The sequence below is a fragment of the Carassius auratus genome, chromosome 36 (assembly GCF_003368295.1).
Source record: "Carassius auratus strain Wakin chromosome 36, ASM336829v1, whole genome shotgun sequence".
Lineage (NCBI taxonomy): Eukaryota > Metazoa > Chordata > Actinopteri > Cypriniformes > Cyprinidae > Carassius > Carassius auratus.
In genome coordinates, this window is record NC_039278.1 from 416,599 (window position 1) to 430,061 (window position 13,463).

The following is a 13,463-nucleotide window of genomic DNA, read 5'->3' on the forward strand; positions in this document are numbered from 1 at the left end:
AATGACATCTCATCATCAGAGTTTGCATCACCAGTTATTGTAATGAATATAACAAAGATAAGGTCAACATTAAAAGAAAGAAAAGAGGTTAAAAACCAGTTCAGGCACATTCTCCGGTAGCTTCATGCATCATAAAAAATATTTGAGATGTTTACTCGGTCACTCCCTGTCTTTTCTTTATGATTATTCTGTCATAATGTTTGTTAGACATCAGCATGATTTCTCTTTAATAGTGATGCATTGCTATGTTTTCTGCAAAGTTTCCTGCCAGCATGATGACAAGGAAACTAAAAGAGATGCTAGTGAGACAACAAAATTCAGAAGAACAAAAAGAAAAGAAGAGAAAGTAAACAGCATGCACTGGGAGACAAAGACAAAGCTGCACAGAACAGAAAACAATGAAGAGAGGGGAAAAAACGCCTGTTTATTCAGAGAATATCTAAAAGTGAACCAGATGAACAGCCTTGACATAAATCAATCAGTTTGTGAGAACATTCAAGAGGATTTTCAGATTTGAAGACAAATATCTGCAGAATCATACTGTGTATATATATCTAATGTGGATGTTTACTAAGATTTGAGTGTGTGGTAATGAAAAACCAGACTGGGTTTTTATAAAAGGGACTTTTATCAAGGACACATGTGAAGTGGAATCCTGCAATAATAAATGTAAATATATTATATCACATATTAAATCAAATACTTACTTATAATATGTTTTCACCAAATTCCTCATGGCAACATTGATTCATAAAAGATGGCATTTAAAGGAATAGTTCACTCAAAAATTAAAAATGACTGAAAATGTGCTTAGCTCAGGCCATCCCAGATTAGGATGAGTTTGTTTCTTCATATATTGTGATGTTTTTATCAGCTGTTTGGACTCTCATTCTGACGGCACCCATTCACTGCAGAGCATCCATTGATAAGACACTGATGGAGTGCTACATTTCTAAAATTTTGGTGAATTTGTAAACTTGTCATTACTTTAGCTTTCACTGTTATGCTGATGATACTCAGTTCTATATTTCTTCGCTGCCCGGTGAAACACACCAATTTGAAAAACTAATGGAATGCATAGTCGATGTAAAAAATTGGATGACGAGTAATTTCTTACTGTTAAATTCAGAAAAAAACAGAGGTGTTAATCATAGGGCCTAAAAACTCTGCTTGTAATAACCTAGAACACTGTCTAAGACTTGATGGTTGCTCTGTCAATTCTTCGTCATCAGTTAGGAACCTAGGTGTGCTACTTGATCGCAATCTTTCCTTAGAAAGCCACGTTTCTAGCATTTGTAAAACTGCATTTTTCCATCTCAAAAATATATCTAAATTACCGCCTATGCTCTCAATGTCAAATGCAGAAATGTTAATCCATGCATTTATGACTTCAAGGTTAGACTATTGTAATGCTTTATTGGGTGGTTGTTCTGCACGCTTGGTAAACAAACTACAGCTAGTCCAAAATGCAGCAGCAAGAGTTCTTACTAGAACCAGGAAGTATGATCATATTAGCCCGGTCCTGTCCACACTGCACTGGCTCCCTATCAAACATCGTATAGATTTTAAAATATTGCTTATTACTTATAAAGCCCTGAATGGTTTTACGCCTCAGTATTTGAATGAGCTCCTTTTACATTATACTCCTCTACGTCCGCTACGTTCTCAAAACTCAGGCAATTTGATAATACCTAGAATATCAAAATCAACTGCGGGCGGCAGATCCTTTTCCTATTTGGCGCCTAAACTCTGGAATAACCTACCTAACATTGTTCGGGAGGCAGACACACTCTTGCAGTTTAAATCTAGATTAAAGACCCATATCTTTAACCTGGCATACACATAACATACTAATATGCTTTTAATATCCAAATCTGTTAAAGGATTTTTAGGCTGCAATAATTAGGTAAACCGGAACCGGAAACACTTCCCATAACACCCTATGTATTTGCTACATCATTAGAAGAATGGCATCTACTCTAATATTAGTCTGTTTCTCTCTTGTTCTGAGGTCACCGTGGACACCAGATCCAGTCTGTATCCAGATCAGAGGGTCACTGCAGTCGCCCGGATCCAGTACGTATCCAGACCAGATGGTGGATCAGCACCTAGAAAGGACCTGTACTGCCCTGAAAGACAGCAGAGACCAGGACAACTAGAGCCACAGATACAGATCCCCTGTAAAGACCTTGTCTCAGAGGAGCACCAGGACAAGACCACAGGAAACAGATGATTCTTCTGCACAATCTGACTTTGCTGCAGCCTGGAATTGAACTACTGGTTTCGTCTGGTCAGAGGAGAACTGACCCCCAACTGAGCCTGGTTTCTCCCAAGGTTTTTTTCTCCATTCTGTCAACGATGGAGTTTTGGTTCCTTGCCTCTGTCGCCTCTGGCTTGCTTAGTTGGGGTCACTTCATCTACAGCAATATCGTTGACTTGATTGCAAATAAATGCACAGACACTATTTAACTGAACAGAGATGACATAACTGAATTCAATGATGAACTGCCTTTAACTATCATTTTGCATTATTGACACCATTTCCCTAATGAATTTTGTTCAGTTGCATTGACGCAATGTATTTTGTTTAAAGCGGAATATAAATAAAGGTGATTTGACTTGACTAGACTTGACTTTGCTTGTGCTTTTTAATGTATTTTTATCTGCACAGTGAGATCTCTGTTTCTGAATCACATGAACCCAATGATAGCAGAGATTAAGTATCTGTAATTATGTTGATTCTATTCACTTTGTGAAAGGATATGGAAAAGTGAACATTACATGTCTGTATTCCTGAACAGATGTTTGTTTTCAGTCATCATTATGATTAACCAAATCTGGAAAAGTGTTTGTTGCTTTGCAATGCATAATAAATATTTCAATTTAGCCAACAAATCTGACCATCTATAGCTTGACTTGTCACATTGAAAGATATAGAATATCTGAAGTAATCAATAATAATTACAGGTGCATAGCTGTCAGAGTTTAAATAAAATAAATAAGTAGATAATCATATTTTCAAACTTGAAGCGTCTGGTCATTCCTGGTCTTTTAAAATAGACCAGGAATGTGAATTAAGGGGAAAAAAATCTGAGATGAATTTCATTTTCATAGATGCTTATCGACAAATAAACACTGTTAAACCTTCGTTGAACTATAATACACACACTTCTATCCTCATTTTATGGCTCACGTGAGTTCATGCATGTTTACTTTAGCTCTCTATTGAACAGTCAGCACGCACAATGTAATTGAGTAATTTACTTCTGGTTCTACAACTCTTAACTTCAACACAAGATCAGCCTGATGTTAATCAGTTTGTTTCATTTCTATTAAGGACCAAGTGAATCTACAGTACAGAAATATTATGTTTGATGTTGAATTAAACAAATTGATTTTCATTAAGATGAGATTTGATATAAATAACATTTAAAATAATTGAAAAAATACAAAGAAATAAAATTTTATGTGAAGGAAAACATTTTATGTATGTGTGTGAGTGTGAGAGAGAAAGAGTGTGTGTTTGTGTGTGTGTGTGATAGATGCTAATTGACAAATAAACACTAAACTTTCGTTGAACTATAACACACACACTTATATCCTCATTTTTTTGCGTGTTCATGCATGTTTACTTTAGCTCTATTGAACAGTCAGCATGCACAATGTGATTGAGTGATTTACTTCTGGTTCTACAACTCTTAATTTCAGCCAGACATTTACATTTTAATCAGATGTTATTTCTATTAACAACCAAGTGAGTCTACAGTGACATATAAAAGCTGGTGCATGCGTTTAAGAAGATGCAACTTCTCTGGATCGGGTTGTAATCAAAAACACTCACAAAAACTATTTTACTAAACAACTCTCACTGACTGACAATCACATATGAGAAAGTAAATAAACTGCAGACTGAAATTCTTATAGTTTTTTGTTGCACTACAGAAGGTGACATAGTGGATATATATTATTCATGTTTGCTCACTCTATCACTCACAGATTTACATTTGTGTGGTTTCAGTTTTGGAGGCAGCACTTTTATGCTAAAATGTGGAAAATATACATAATAATCAACATAAAATGATCCATGAGATGTAAAGTGTTTCACTTTACTGGCATTTGTGTACAACAATATAATTAAATCTAATATTAAACAGTACAGTGATTATCATCACTGTGATTTAATGAACTACAACTTCCCTGAACGCTGCGATCCAGGTAACCTCATTTACGTCATGACCTGTCAATCATCCTGCTCTAACCTTTACACAGTCACAAAATGATGATGTAGGAAACTTTCATCTGAAGCGAACAAAGCACCAGTATTTCTCTTTCTGTTAGCTGGGTATCACTTCTGCTGTTGTTGATGCATTTATAATATTGTCTGTTTTTACTCAGTTTCATGGTAATAATTCTTCATATCATTTGGCCTGTGCAGATAATTGTAATATTACTAGTTCAGCTATTATTACTCTTATCACTAAGAGTCTTAAGTATCTGGGGTATATTTGTAGCGATAGCCAAAAATACATTTATTTTTTATGCCAAAAATCATTGGGATATTAAATAGTTCATGTTCCATGAGGTTTAAATATTCTTTAAACTTTAAATATTCAAAAGTTTTTTTTTTAACTTCAAAAATTCAAAACTTCATTTTTGATTAGTAATATGCATTGCTAATAATTAATATGAAAAACTTTAAAGATGATTTTCTCAATATTTACATTTTTTTAGATCAGATTCCAGATTTTCAAATAGTTTGTTTCTCAGACAAATATTGTCCTCCTAACAAACCATAGATCAATGGGAAATTATTTATTCAGCTTTCAGATGATGTACAAATCTCAGTTTTGAAAAATGTACACTTATGACTGGTTTTGTGCTCCAGGGTCACATATTTCTAGTTCAGTGAAATTTCTTCTTCACATTTGGAAGAATCAGAGCGATCAGTCATGTCAGAGTGAAGACAGTTGAAATGCATTGTCAGTTTTCCATGAATCTTGTTCTCTTCCTCATAGCTTGCAGTTGGCTTTCATTGGTGCCTGCATGAGTGGGTGGCATCTGAAAGCGTCGGCCTCACCAAACACGTTTCATTGTCGCTCTTTGTATCTCTCGGTGCGTTTCTTCTCCCTGAGCTCTTGTTCTGTTCTCCTCAGTCTTTAGGGTGATATCACAGGATTTTCAGTCACACACAGAGCTGATGTGGATGTTTCTGCTCCTCATCGATTCACTTTTAACACTCATCAGAAAGTGAGTAAAACACTTTCATCTCAATGTGTTTTGTAAAGCTGATTTTGAAATTTTGATTAATTATTTGAGTTTGGGCGAATGTTGGCGAATATAAAATCATTGCACTTGACTTCTAGAGGAGATTGTGGAGGGACGGATCACATGTGGAGTATCAGACCCTACAGAAGAGATAAAGGCATTAAATGAGAGATGGACAACAGAGAGAAAGACTCAAAGCCTAAAAAATCATGGAAGCCTATTCGCAGAGAAAGCATGGATAAAAAACCTAATGGTGAGTATTATGTCTGCAGTTGTGTTAAGTTTGCCCTATTATTACAGAAAAGGAAGGACGAGGTTAGCTGTCACAGTTTTTAATTCAGTAAATATTAAATAGCCTAAAAGCTTTGAAGAGTTATGTAGTATATCATTCAATGATAAAACAAGGTGGGGTTTGCGGAGGTGTACGATGGTGTGAGTGTGGTTTGTACTATGAGTAAGAATAAGCTCCTCCCAAAATGTATTTCCTGTTTAGTTAACACATGTTGACATTTGTATGGGGCAAGTTGGCACAAAGAAACCTGACATTAAACAGGTTGTTATTATAGGCTTTTTAACACAAAGTTAGATACACAAAACTCAAATCGTTGTTCTAATAAAAAGTACTTAGAAAAAAATGTCATTTCTAAATTTCAAAATGTGTGACTTGCCCCTATTAGCCTCATTATATGTTTGATTCCAATCTTAATGCATGTCGTTGAGTTTTATTGTTTTCATTTTAATTTGGAAGACTGAAATACACAAATATTATCCTAATTTATGACAGTACGATATAAAACTACAGCTAAAGTATTCGTGTCATTTTCTGAAAAACATTTCTGAAATACAGACTCTGTGACAACCAGCCCCGGGCTCCTATACTGTATGTCAAATTCTTTTACTGATGAAGTGCTGATTTAAACTTAAATCTGTTTTCGTTTATTCCAGTGTGTCTGGATTCAGACGGACATGCAAAGTTTCATTCAGGTGAATCAGAAACAGTCACAGAGGAGGTGAGACAACTGATGTGTGAAACGGAAATAAGAATGAAATGTGTTTTTTAGCATTTGAAACAAACTATCAACCACATAGCAACACCTAAGTAACCATTCAGAACACACTAGCAACTTAATAGCAACACCCTAGAAACAGCTTTGATTCGAACTCTCTGGGTAGGCTTTATCTGGTTGTTTTGACAAATCTAGTTGTAGAGTATTACAGTTTCTTTCTATTTTGTCTTTAGGTCACTTCAGTACATCAGAGATGTTCTGAGCTCTTCAGCTCCTTCATCTTCTTCATCATCTGTCATTCAGCAGTCAGTAATGGATCAGTATGTCTCCCTCTGCTGGACACATGCAGGTAGCACAAGAGGACGATTAAAGGGACAGTTTACCAAAAAAAATAAAAAATAAAAAAAATAAATAATAAATAAAAATAAAAATAGGAGGAAAACTCTGTCATCATTTACTCACCCTCAAGTTGCTCCAAACATGGTATTTTGAGGAAAGCTGGTACAGATTCAGAACATATTCTGCTACCCATTTACCTCCATAATATATATATATATATATAAAAAATAAATAAAAAATATGATCTCAAAAACTCAAATACTATGGCCGTCAAAGGCTACCAGCAAATGTTTGGTTGCCAACATTCTTCAAACTACCTGCTTTTGTGTTCAACAGAAGGCAGAAACTCATACAAGTTTGGAATAACGTGAGGACGAGTGAATGATGAGAAAATTGTCAATTTTAGGAGAACTGTCCCTTTAAATATTGTGTTGGTTCTGAGGGAAGGACATCATTCAGTACATCAGTGTAAAACACTGTAGATTGTGTTAAACTCTCTAGATTATCTGTCATATTTTGAAGCTTTTCTGTCATGGTGTTTGATCTGAAAGTGAAGCTCAGAAAACATTTCACCAGTATTTCGCACCTTATTTGATAAGTTCTCCTCATTTTACTTGTTTCGGAGCCTAGAAAAACAAAATATATTTCTGACTGTTCACTGTAACAGAGCTCAGTTAAATGCTGCTTTACTCATTTTCTGTTTATTTTTAAATTTGTTTATAACTTGTATATGGTTCTTATAAAATAAAACCTCTGTGAGGTGCATTACATCTAATGGTGTGGGGATTTAATCACATTTGAACAATTAATAAAACAGTGCTGCATTTAGTTGTTGTTTTTATTTTCAAATATGATGTGTTTTTGAAATAAGGTCTTTGGTGGATGCTGAAAATAAACTTTCAATGACAGGTGAAGAACAGGGTGTATATATATATATATATATATATATATATATATATATATATATATATATATATATATATATATATATATATATACATATACAGCAACCACCCAAAATACCTTAGCAAAACCCTAGAAACAGCCCGGAATACCCTAAAAATGGCAACAACCGTGTTCTCCATGGCGGGTTTGAACAACACCGAAGAGTTTGGCTTCGGACCATCCTTCATGATGGTGAACATTTAAAGTGGGAGCTTAAAGGGGGGGTGAAATGCTCGTTTTCACTCAATATCCTGTTAATCTTGAGTACCTATAGAGTAGTACTGCATCCTTCATAACTCCAAAAAGTCTTTAGTTTTATTATATTCATAAGAGAAAGATAGTTTTACCGATTTTTCCCGGAAAAACACGAGCGGCTGGAGGCGTGACGTGTGGGCGGAGCTAAAGAATCACGAGCGCGAGTAAGCTTTTGCGTTGAGAGCGTTTGGAAGCTGTGACATTACCGTGTGGGAAAAAAAACCATCATCCAAAACAAACCATGGCTAACAGTCAGATTCAGCCGTTTATTTATTGTCCAGAATCAAATCCCTAGACTGAAACTGAACAGCAGCAGCAACGACTCGCTCCGAGCGGGGCTCGAACCCAGGTCTCCGGCAGGGGAGGCGGACGCACTAACAAGGAGGCAAAGATATTTTAAGCAGTTTCACTCACCGCATGTGGTTCCAACACACGATCGTGACCCTTTTTCGTTGGGACTGCATTATCCTTAAGAAATAAATGATGTGCAAATCCTGCGTCAAACTGGGCCTTGTTTGTAAAACAAGCATCTTCGAAATGCAGGGAACAAACAAAAACACTTGCACAACTCCGTTGATGCTCTGTAAAAATAAACTAAAATAAACTGGACCACCCCGCAGCATTGCAGATGTCCAGCATGGACACAACTGCTAGAAAGGCCTCGGAGGCAGCCATACCCCGAGCAGAGTGAGCCTTGGTGGTGTTGATAGCCTCGACTATCCAATGACTAATAGTCTGCTTAGAAGCAGGAAAACCCCTCTTGGGGGGGCCGCAGCATACAAGCAATTGGTCCGTTTTTCTCCACAGGGCAGCTCTGTGGACGTATGCATCCAGCACTCGAGCTGGACACATACAGTTTAGCTTTGCTTGGTCGGGCTCCCGAAAGGGAGAAGAACAGAAGGCCTGCAGTACTACAGGTCACGGTGTGACAGAGGGAACCTTAGGAACATATCCCGCTCGAGGGTAAATGAACACTTGGTCATGCTAGGTGCAAAATCAAGATAAGTAAGTGCCACTGAAAGGGCCTGCAGATCTCCTACTCTCCTCAGAGAGGTAATAGCCAACAGAAAGGCGGTTTTAAGCATCAGATGTTATCAGAAATATCTTGAATAGGTTCAAACAGGGGTTTACACATTGCCTCTAACACCACAACCAAGTCCCACGGGGAAATACGGGACTGTACTGGAGGTCTCAGCCTCAGCGCACCGTGGAGGAAACGTGTAACTAAGGGGTGTCTTCCCAAAGACTGGCCATCGAGAAGGGCGTGGTAGGCTGCAATGGCCGCCACAGAAACCTTCAACGTGGAGTGGGGCAACCCTGTAGAGAGCCTAACCTGTAGGAACTCCAGAACTGTAGCAACTGGTCAGTTTGCTGGGTCTAGCTGGCAGTCTCTGCACCATGTGGTGAAGAGTTTCCACCTCAAGGCATACAGTTTCCTCGTTGAGGGAGCTCTGGATTGGAGGAGCCAACCTCGGTTGAGAGACCAGCTGCTAATAGTTGTGCCCCCTCAGGGGCCACACCACAGCTTCCACAACTCCGGACGAGGGTGAATTATCATGCCCTGCGCATGTGTGATTAGGTCTGTCCTGATCGGTATCTCCCATGGAGAGCCGTCGAAGAGCGAGACCAGGTCTGCGAACCATACTCGACCCGGCCAGAACAAGACCACTAATAACAGATGGACCCCGTCCCGGCATACTCTCGCCAGAACTCCCGGGAGCAGAGCAATAGGGGGAAAGGCGTACAGACGAAGCCTCGGGCAGGTCTGTACCAAAAAGGTCTACTTGTTGCAAAAAGGTCTACTTGAGCCCTGCCAAAAACTCTCCATATTTGCTTCACCACCTCGGGGTGAAGCCTCCATTCCTCAGGCCTCGATCCCTGCCTCGACAGCATGTCTGCTCTCACATTTAGTTTCCCAGGAATATATACTGCTATTAACGAGAGGAGTTTGCTCTGGGACCACACAAGGATCTGGTGTGCCAGCTTGTACAAGGGGCGCAAACGCAGACCTCTCTGGTGGTTGATGTAAGAGACCACCGATGTGTTGTCAGTGTGCACCAACACATGGTGACCCCTTAGGTCTGGGGAAAGCAGTGTTAATTTTGACACAAAATTTTAATTTAGTTTTAGTCTTAGTCTTTTGACTATAATTCTTTTTAGTTTTAGTCAAGTTTTAGTCATCTGATTTGTTTTAATTTTAGTCTTATTTTAGTCGACTAAAATTGCTTGGTATTTTAGCCGACTAAAATTGCTTGGTATTTTAGTTGACTAAAATAAGACTAAAATCAATAACAGATTTACTAGACAATTTTTTACAGCTGGTATAGGAAACAAACTTAACCAAAATATATAAAACACAAATTCAACTTTATTTCAACACAACTGTGTCTTTATTTCGATTCAAAAGCTTTTATGCAGCAACAAACACTGTCATGATAATGTAAACAATAACTAGCTGCCAATTGACCATCAATAAAAGAAAAATAACGTTAGGTCCAGGACCTTAAAGCTTACAGCTGAGCTGAACAATAAGTGCATACATTTAAAGTAAATATTTAATAAGCTGGCAGCTAGGTGGATAAAAAAGTAACAAGATTTTATAAGGTATTCATTTGTCTAGCAATATTGTATGTTTTAAATACTACAATATTGCTAGATTAGTATGTATAATGATAGGATGTGAACATTCACGTTTCACATGACTAATATAGAAATATTTGTGATATTGTCATCTAGTAGAACATTATAAAATATACTAAACATTAGTATTAATCAAATGTATGTATCATAATATTACGTGCTAGTATTGTGCTCTCATCTAACTTGAAGAAGGGGCTATTTTACAGTACTTTTCAGTTCGTAATATTTAATGCTACAACATCTACGCACTGCACTATTCCAATTTTGCTTAGCTCAATAAATAAAAGAACATCGTTGTGAAATTACATTTGAGAAAATGTCCAGGTGGCTCGTCTGTAAATGTCTTTTCAAATTGGTTGTGTTCTTGCCACGAATGAGCGCTCCGTGTGCTTTACACTTTGTTTTGTTTTGTTCGTCGTCAAACGTGAAGTGAGCTGTGGACATTTTGTCGCTCTTTTAGACATCACCTCTTCGAATGCCGACTTCCCGGGAGCTCATTTAAAAACTGAAAACCTTCGCTTCACGTCTCAATAAGTCAGGCTCTGATTGGTTCTCTTCTCTCATGCAGTCTGTTCTGTTTTGCCGGTTCTTTTGTTCATTCCTCGCATCTCTCCCGTCTGCTGATTTGATTTTCGTCACAGTCTATTTTCGTCTCGTCCTTTATTCGTTGACGATAATGTCAATCAATTTAGTCATAGTTTTAGTCTCCATCAGTGCCTTCTATTTTAGTTTTCGTTTCGTTTTCGTCCGCAAAAATATATTCGTGATGAAAATAATGACGAAAATATTTAGTCAACGAAATTAACACTGGGGGAAAGTGCTTCAATGCACGATAAACTGCTAGCATTTCTAGACAATTGATATGCCATGTCAGATGGCGACCGCTCCACAGACCATGGGCAGGGTGGCCACTCATGACTGCACCCCAGCCAGTGAGGGATGCATCCGTCGCTAGTATTACACGGCAACAAGGAGCTCCCAGCACCAGGCCCTGATTCAAGAACCAAGGTTTCTTCCACAAGTCTAAGGCATGGAGGCACCGCCGCGTGACCTTGATAGTTCGAAGTGGATTGCCCCACGGGGAAAATCCCTTGGTCTTGAGCCAAAACTGTAGGGGTCTCATGTACAGCAGGCCAAGAGGTATCACGTTGGACGCAGCTGCCATCAGACCCAACAATCTCTGAAATAGTTTGACAGTGAGTGACTGGCCTTCTTTGACTCTCTGGACTGAGATGAGGATCGACTCCATATAAAGTGAAGTGAAAGTGACATTCAGCCAAGTATGGTGACCCATACTCAGAATTTGTGCTCTGCATTTAATCCATCCGAAATATGCGCGCACACACGCACACGCGCACACGCGCGCGCACACACACACACACACACACACACACAGTTGAGGCTTGATGCCTTGCTCAAGGCCACCTAAGTCATGGTTATGAAGGTGGAGAGAGAGCTGTTCATGCACTACCGCCACCCACAATACCGTCCGGCCCGAGACTCGAACTCACAACCCTTCGATTGGGAGTCCGACGCTCTAACCATTAGGCCACGACTTCCCCCATATGAGCAGGAGACAATCGTGCCTGCATCTCGGTCGAATCCCATACTACGCCTAGATAGGTGGTTCTCTGAACCAGAGAAAGTACACTCTTCTTGGGGTTCAGTCTCAAACCCAGCTACCCCATATGTGCGAGAATGACATCTCGATGCCGAGCCGCAACCTGCTCTGACTGAGCTAAAATCAACCAATAGTTGAGAATGCGGATGCCCTGCATGCGCAGGGGAACCTGAGCCGTGTCTACACATTTTGTGAACGTGCGGGGTGAGAGTGCAAGGCCGAAGGGAAGTACTCGATATTGGTAGGCTTCGCCCCCGAAAGTGAACCTCAGAAACTTCCTGTGTTGTAGAAGGATGTATATGTGGAAGTATGCATCTTTGAGATCTATTGTGACAGGCCAGTCCTCGGACCTGATCTGACCTACAACATGCTTGATCGTGAGCATTTTGAACTTCAATCTCATAACTGAACGATTTAAGACCCTCAAGTCTATAATCGGACGCAACCCCCCACCCTTCTTTGGAACTGTGAAATTCCGGCTGTAGAACTCGGACTCACTATTGTCGGAATGACCCCGTTGAATATCGGTGGTCCAGAGCCGAACTGAATACGGTAGCTTTTTTTCACTGTGTGCAGGACCCATTGAGATACATTTGGCAGTAGTTTCCACGCTGCTAAATAATCTACTAAGGAAATCAAGCTCTCGAGACTGACCTCTGATCCAAGAGGCCCCCGCAGGGGCAGCGAGCGTCTTAGCCCCGCTACGCATACGGGCGGAAAATACTGAGAACGATGCTCGCTGGGGACCGCTTAGATCCTTAGATCCGCCTTAGGCTGGGAAAACCTCTGACTATAGACTGAGAGCACTGCTCCCACCCAGCAGCCCCTCCAGTAAATATAATTTCTCAGAGTGAAATAAATGTCATTATCTTCCTATGAATTTAATGCAAACAAACAATCAGACGAGTAAACAGAGTCTGCCTTGTTGGTATAGTTCATATCTAACTTCTCATAGTCAGATAGATACTGAATTTAATTCCTCAGAATTAATGCAGTTAACCAATCAGATGAGTAAAGACGGTCTGGTTTTGGTACGATTTACATCAAAACTGAAAAAAGAAGTAATACATGCATTGCCTCGGCAACAGGCGAGTCGCTTAGTCACACAAACAATATTAATCTCCTCAGAGATAAGTAGCTGCAGCTGCGAGTTCGCAGAGGGGGAAGGAACCGCTTCACGTGCTTCCGAACCTCGAGAATGAACTCTAAATCTAGGGAATATGGGTGGAGATAGGCAGAGCCGTCTTCGCCCCGTCCTTAGATATGCGAGAAGCACAGTCAGTCACCTTCTTTTTTTTTTTTTTTGAGAGCGTGAGCTGTGCTCCTCATTAATGCTGCTCGTTATACAGTTAGGCATACTATGCTTGTGAAACTGACACTTGTGTAACTGT

The 13,463-nt window shown here is 39.3% G+C and overlaps 1 long non-coding RNA gene across 1 annotated transcript; it reads left to right on the plus strand.

The window, feature by feature from the left end:
• Nucleotides 1–5,090: 5,090 nt before the first annotated feature.
• LOC113055667 (uncharacterized) lies at nucleotides 5,091–7,383 on the plus strand. The gene is made up of 4 exons (XR_003277548.1): nucleotides 5,091–5,247; nucleotides 5,364–5,518; nucleotides 6,211–6,275; nucleotides 6,506–7,383. It is a non-coding gene; the product is annotated as an uncharacterized LOC113055667 (long non-coding RNA).
• Nucleotides 7,384–13,463: the final 6,080 nt, after the last annotated feature.